This window comes from Cupressus sempervirens, chromosome 1, assembly GCF_028749045.1.
Source record: "Cupressus sempervirens isolate cs-2001-9-10 chromosome 1, ASM2874904v1, whole genome shotgun sequence".
Taxonomy (NCBI): Eukaryota; Viridiplantae; Streptophyta; class Pinopsida; order Cupressales; family Cupressaceae; genus Cupressus; species Cupressus sempervirens.
The window spans coordinates 287,590,946-287,598,254 of NC_143118.1; the positions used below are offsets into that span (position 1 = coordinate 287,590,946).

The window sequence follows — 7,309 nt, forward strand, 5'->3', positions numbered from 1 at the left end:
ATTATGCCCATCTATGTCACACACTGACCCTAGACAACTAATTCAAAATATTGAACTATCAACACAAGCTAGAGATGATTTGTCAGGTATGTTATACCATCTATGACAAACCCTATCAAACTATTGATACCATCCATAGATGATTCGATGAGTTTTTTATACCATCGTTGGAAAACAATGTCAAAATTTTGACAACATCTAGAGTTTTCAAAAAATAAAAATGATTGGGTCTCAATATGCCTTCAACACATTTTCAATCATATTGGTACATGTTCTCAACAATATGACTCTTAGTAATTTCTATTTTCTTTCTCGTGGATGGGCTCTATATTGGAGTCATCATCTCCACTTGAGCCAATTGTATAGTCTTTGGAATCACCAGTGACTATAGTGAGAAGTAAGAATAAACTTGTTCAATTGAGATGGATTTGATATGACACATGAAGTTTCATTAGAGGGTATTTAATTTGCTAATTTGCTGCTAGGGTTTTTAGAGGTGAGGTAGATAGAACAGAAAAGTTTTGGAAGAAGTTAAAAATGGTGAGTGTAGTGCAGCATCCATGGGTAGCACCGACTACCAAGACAAAAAAATACTTTGACACCAAGCACAGGGACATTGTCTGGCATGCCAACATCATCATAGTGAAGGCTGTTTTAGATGCAATTTGGACCTCACTAGGTCCCAAGGGCACGGACAAGATGCTCTACACCTCCTTGGGTGATGTGATCATCACCAGTGATGGTGCCACCATTCTTAACAAAATGGAGGTAACTCAACCAACTGCTAACATTCTTGTAGAGCTTTTGAAATCTCAAGATATTTTTGTTTGTGATGGCATGACAATAGTTACCAGTGTGATTCTTAAACAATGTGTGAATTTGTTGTCTATGGGTGTTCATCCTACTGTTATGTTGGAGTAGGGCCTTTAAGAAGGCCATCGAGGTTTTAACTTCCATGGCCATTCCTATCGAATTGATAGACCATGACACTTTAGTGAAAAGTGTGAGCACTTCTTTGAATAGTAAGGTTGTTAGTCAATATTCTATCTTATTGGTCTCTCTTCTTGTTGACCCTGTCCTAAATGTTATCAACCTTGCAAAGCCTTACATTGTGGATTTGAGGGACATAAAAGTTTTGCAAAAATTGGGTAAGATTGTTGATGATACAAAGATGGTTAAGGGTTTGGTGTTGGATAAGAAGGCAAGCCATACAACTAGAGGCCCCAATAGGATTGAGAATGCAAAGATTGGCATAATATAGTTCTAGATTTCACCTCCCAAGATGGACATTGAGAAGAACATTGTAGTCTTTGATTATACAATGATGGATAGGATTTTATAGGAAGAGAGGAATTATATTATGGGTATGATAAAGAAGATCCAAGCTACTAGATGCAATGCGCTATTGATCCAAAAGAATATTCTACAAGATATCATCATTAATCTTTCACTGTATTATCTATCCAAGAAAAAGATTTTGGTTGTCGAGGATGTGGAAAGGGATGAAATCAAGTTCATTACAAAGGCACTAAATTGTTTATCCATTGCTAATGTTGAACACTTTAGGGAAGAGAATTTGGGGCTAAAAATGGATGTCTTTAATAATTTAAATTGATTATTTTGACAATATTGTTGGTCTTGATTTGCTAAACTTATTCTTATCATGTGTATTATCTATATTGTTCATTATGTATTATCTTTTAAATAGAATGGGAAATCATTGTTTGCCAAACTATTGTGGAGCTCAAGGTGAAAACAACTTGACAAATGTAACTTGATAATTACTTCACAAAAATAAAATTCGATGTCATATAAACATACTAAGCACGAGATCAATTTGGCACCACTTGCCACAAATTTATTAGAAAATATTCAGTGTAACATACCCTAGCTCTTTGTTTTCTTCCTTTGTAGAACTTTATAGAACTTTATTCACATCACATGATAGAGAAAGGAAGAAAAAAAATTGAAGTATGTAGTGCATGTCAATCTCTTCCTATTATTTATCTGAAATACATTGAATTCCATAATAATGAGATAACAAAAAGTTTTCATATAAAAGGAACAATGATAACTCTGCATAAATGTAGTAATTTCACAAACCATTAAACAAAACATATTCCCTTTAACTCAAAAGCCGAGTTTATAAAGCTTAGCACCTATGAAGTTGGAAATGTAGGATGAACTAAATTGAAGGCAGCAATGGTATATGCTAAGAAGGAGTTTAAAATTGATATGACAAGGACTCTAAGCGAGCCACACAAGAAAGATTATCCAAGTCAACATGTGAATGATAATTTGAGAGAGCATTCAATACTCCAGTCAACACATCAATGTCACAGTTTCTATGTCTCCAAGAAAATTGATAACAATACAAAAACAAATAAATTATATATATTAATGGGGTACAAAAAAGATTTATTGTTGGACCAATATTAGAGTCAACTATAATGAAGTTATTATGGGATAATAAATATATAAACAAAGGCAACAATAAAAATCCAGATCAACTATGTTAGCAGTAAGTCACGATAAGCATATCAAATCAATTGAAATGTATTGGCTATACAATCTCTTCTCATCATCACCCTCAAAATAGGATAGAGTGGAATTGTGAAGATGTCAACTGTATTTAGAGGAAGAATAGTAAAAGAGAAGGAAGAAATTTATCATGCACCTTAGAAAATAAAAGGGTAGTAATCAATTATATAAAGATAATTGCATAATATGTGAAATGGAGTTGTTGCTATTGTAGATAGATAGTAATGTCAAAGAATATGAGGTGGTTAAGATTTGAGGGAAAAACTAGTTGTTTAATGTGGTCAAAGTTTAGAATTTTTGACCTCAATGCAATTAAATGGTACTCATTCCAAGTGGAATTGGATGCTTGATGGCTTAATTCTATCACATGAAGAGAAAATAATTTCTTTCTCACATGCCACACACATTTCTATGATAAATTATTAGAGATTATTTTACTGTTGTCAACAGATGGGTGAATAAATACAAATAAATAAATAATATTTTTTGGATCAATCTCCAACTGGTCAGTATGTGTTTTGAAAAATTATTCTTAGATTGTGAGTCAGGCAAAGAGAAATATCAAACTTGAAAAAGATGTACATAAATACAATTAATTTTTAAACTTCAATTTTATAAACATACAAAGAGAACCATAGAATTATAAGAAACTATTGTGGTTTGTACTATTTGAAAATTATAGTTACAAGTGATAAAGTTATATACCTTTGATTCAAAGAGCACAAATAATAGAAATGAAGTATTGCCAAAGGCGCAAGCATAACTGCTCCCCCCTGCCATGTGGATGGCACTGTTAAGTAAATAATAGTTATATATATATATATATACACACACATACATACATACATAAATACATAAATACATAATTAAGTGCACCTAACTATGTCCAAGGCTACCTAAGTATGTCCAAGGTGTCTGCGTATTGGAGGCATACTTTGCCTACCATGTTGCCTACATACCAATATTAGGGTAAACTTTAAGAAACCCCCCTTCAAAAAAAGATGTAAAATATTGGCGAATCTTTCATTATTTTGAAAAACCAATTTATTTTTATCAACAAATCTCTCAGTTTTTAAATATTAAATATTATTTACATTGGCAATTATTTTGGAATCATAATTTTTTAGTAGAAAATATTTGTAGATCTCAATAATAATAGGAAGTCCACTAATCATCATGGAATATTACAAATCAAAATTGAACATGTTTTATCTCATGAAAATTATGAGGATAATTACATTAAATATTTTAAATCAATAGTGAAAACTAAATATTGGTGATATATCCCTAAAGTAACTAATAATTAGATAATTATTGGTGAATTAATTTAATGTCTTTGATAATATATAGTATTTAGGTGAATCAAATATAATCATGTATCGAATATTGTAGCGAATCTTTGAGTTTAAATTTTTGAATGAAATAAATTATTGAGCAATTTTAAATATTTTAGAACTAAATTTAGTAAAAATGTGGCAATTTAGGTTGCTTTAAATCTTAAATTATTAGCCAACTTACTAGTTAAAAAATTCTAAAATTAGCCAATTTATGAATATTAGCCACTAAAAATTACCTTGACCAATATACACCAGATCAAGACCCCTGAACTACTCACTCTAACAAATATGTAGTTCTAGTTTCTAATTGTTTTGATTTAGTTCTATTCCAATAAAAATTGGTGATCTTTACTCACCTAATATAGCTCTCTCTCATCATACACCCACTCAGGTGAATCGGGAAATTTTCTATAATTACAGCCCTATAATACCCTAGTGTAACCTTTGTGTTGTAGTTATAGTTAATGTAAGCTTAACCTATATATGTCCTAACTCACTCTTTATATACATATGTTTAAAATCCTGTGACAATAATCAATGGGTCTAAATAGACCAATCAAGCTAATGATAGTTGGGAACAACTGATTGTTCATTTTATTGTACCTAATTTGATGATAGGTCTACAGGAATTTTTAATCAACCTTGCTAATCAACAACTACACCAATTGAACTAGTTTATGGCTTGTCACTTAGCATGGGTTGAGTGAGTTTTATTTTTTTATTATTTGGATTCTATAATATGTATGCAACTAGAACAATTTTTCTGTTGTGCTAATATGTAATAAGCAACTTAGAAAAGATCTCTCTATATAAATAAAGACTACAAGTTGCACATTTTGTCATTTATTACATCTACATTTTCTTTTCCATTTCATAAGTTATAAGAGTGTTTCAAGTTTGGGAACCACTTCAACATTCTTTGCATGGTTTAGAGGTAATGTCATTATGGCAGTGAGAATAACTTTAGTGAAGAGTTAACTGTAAGGAGTTACTACCCTAAAATTTCAAGAAACATTCAATAACATGTGAAATAAGGCATTTAAACATGCCTCAACCAATTATGATCTAATTTTGGATCACCTACTTGATTAGTTTGGAATTTTCTTCTCACAAAAAAATTATAAAATGTAAGAACAACTCTATCAAAAAGAATGTAAAAAGATTATTCTTGTAAAAGGATGATTATTGTGCACAATCATTTTTTTCAGCTCTTTTGGCACAATCATTCTTACATTTTTTGGCTCAATCTCCAACTAGTCAGTATGTGTTTTGAAAAATTATTCTTGGACAATGAGTTAGGAAAAAGAGAAGTATCAAACTTGAAAAAGATGTACATAAATGCAATTAATTTTTAAACTTCAATTTTATAAACTTACAAAGAGAACCATAGAATTATAAGAAACTATTGTGGTTTGTAATATTTAAAAATTATAGTTACAACTAATAAAGTTATATACATATATATACATATATACATACATACATATACATAAATACATATATATATATATATACGCATATACATACAAACATATAGATACACATACATACATACATACATACATCTGCATATGCAATTTTATCACCTTGGAAGGCATTGGAAGACATTTGATTAGAAATATGGAAACGTTGCAAAAATTGACAAAAAGTTGTCATGCAACAAATATTGTTTCTAAACAACCTTTTTTGCAAATTTGGGAGGTCAACAGTCAGAGTTTTGTTTTGATCAAACAAGTATGAATGAATATGTAAGGTCAATAGATATACCCTATAAATGAATGGTTTTCAACCTAGGAAAGGGTTGGAGTTGATATGTATAGATATCTCATGTGTACCACTATCAACTTGAGTATGAACAAAAGAAGACTCAACCATGTTATTGAGTTCATGTGAAATGGATTCTACCTCATGATCAAAATTGTTTTTATGAAAATTAGAATAAATGTCAAACATTGGTTACATGTTTTCAACATTAGTAGTGGGCTAGGCCATGATTGTAATTTTATCCATTTTGTGATCAACATGAAGTCTCAATGGTATACTATGTGATCCAAGGTTTTTCTTCTTTAGGTAAGGTTAACAAATTTCTTCTCTGAACAAATTTAGAGAATATTTGAAGAGGAAAAAGAATGGAACCCTCTAATTAATAAAAAATATGCATTTGTAGCTACTAATTACCTCTATATAGATATTTGGATTAATGGTTACCAGATCTGGAACAATATCCATAAAGATAAGAAGATGTAATCTTGGTAATGGAAGGAGGATCAAGTTTAGGGATGATAGTTGGATTATGGATAATCCTATTTTTGAAGATCTTATCTTCTTCCAACATGCAGAAAAATAAAGTAATTTACTAGGGATTGAAGTTAGAAACTACTAGAAAAATAATGAATGAATTATACCTAAGGATGTGAATGCTTCTCTTCCCCCTATTAACTAAAATCCAAATTCCTATTTTACTAGATTGAGTCTTAATGATAATATGTTTTGTAATCACAATTTTGATAGAGGGTTGGTCAATGATTAGTCAAAGTTGGTCAAAGGACTTGAGGGGTATTAAAATATCACACAAGGTCATAAATGACTTAAACATGTAAATTGTAAGCCTGTTGGACCCATATATGGTGTCAAATAGGAATGAGTTAGGAAAAGAATCAAATTGTCAAAAAAGTGTAAAAAATGTAAAGTGGTCAAAAAAATGTTGTTGTCAACATTTTTTGCAAAATAATGGTTTTGTAGAAGATGGAAGTTCAGCCATCTTGGAGGGACTCTTTGGAGATTTGAAAGGTCTTCTATTACATAATATTTGAACCTCAGGAAGAAAATAGAGAATGAGATATATAGAAGAAAGGTGAAGGGTATAGAGTGTGTAGTTTTGTATAATAAAAATCAGTTTTTTTTTTGAAAATCTACTTGTGTAGTGGTATTTAATTGGAGTCCTAATATCTTCTCCCTTATCTCATGGTTGTGATGATTCTTAAGTTTCATATATAGGGAAATGGAGGCTATAACTAATTCTGATGTTAAATGGATACCTAGTATCAATGGGGTTATTACCAAGGTTGATCTCAATAATCACTATGTAAATAGTAAATTCTATACACTTTTAGATAAAAGTGCCATAGTGGTTGCATGCTTTCTTTGTGTAGAGATTAGTGAAGGTTCAAAGATTTTTGTTGTTGTGTAAAATTTCTCTCTCATGGGTCTATGCCATAACCCTGATTCTTATAAGGAATGGACCAAGAATTAATAAGTATTTGTTGTTGCATGCAAAATATAGTGAATCAACATCCAAGAAATGTGACAGAGTCTTGAGTATAATTTGCATGGTTTTTGGAAGGTTGCAGTCATTCATGGGATGCTAAAGATCCCTTTGGAAGAGTAGAATAGGTGAGATACTAGAGTTTGGAAGACAGTTATTATATTTT

At 30.7% G+C, this 7,309-nt stretch overlaps 1 pseudogene; it reads left to right on the forward strand.

Moving 5' to 3' along the window:
• Positions 1–537: 537 nt before the first annotated feature.
• LOC149577227 (T-complex protein 1 subunit delta pseudogene) lies at positions 538–1,615 on the forward strand (annotated as a pseudogene).
• Positions 1,616–7,309: the final 5,694 nt, after the last annotated feature.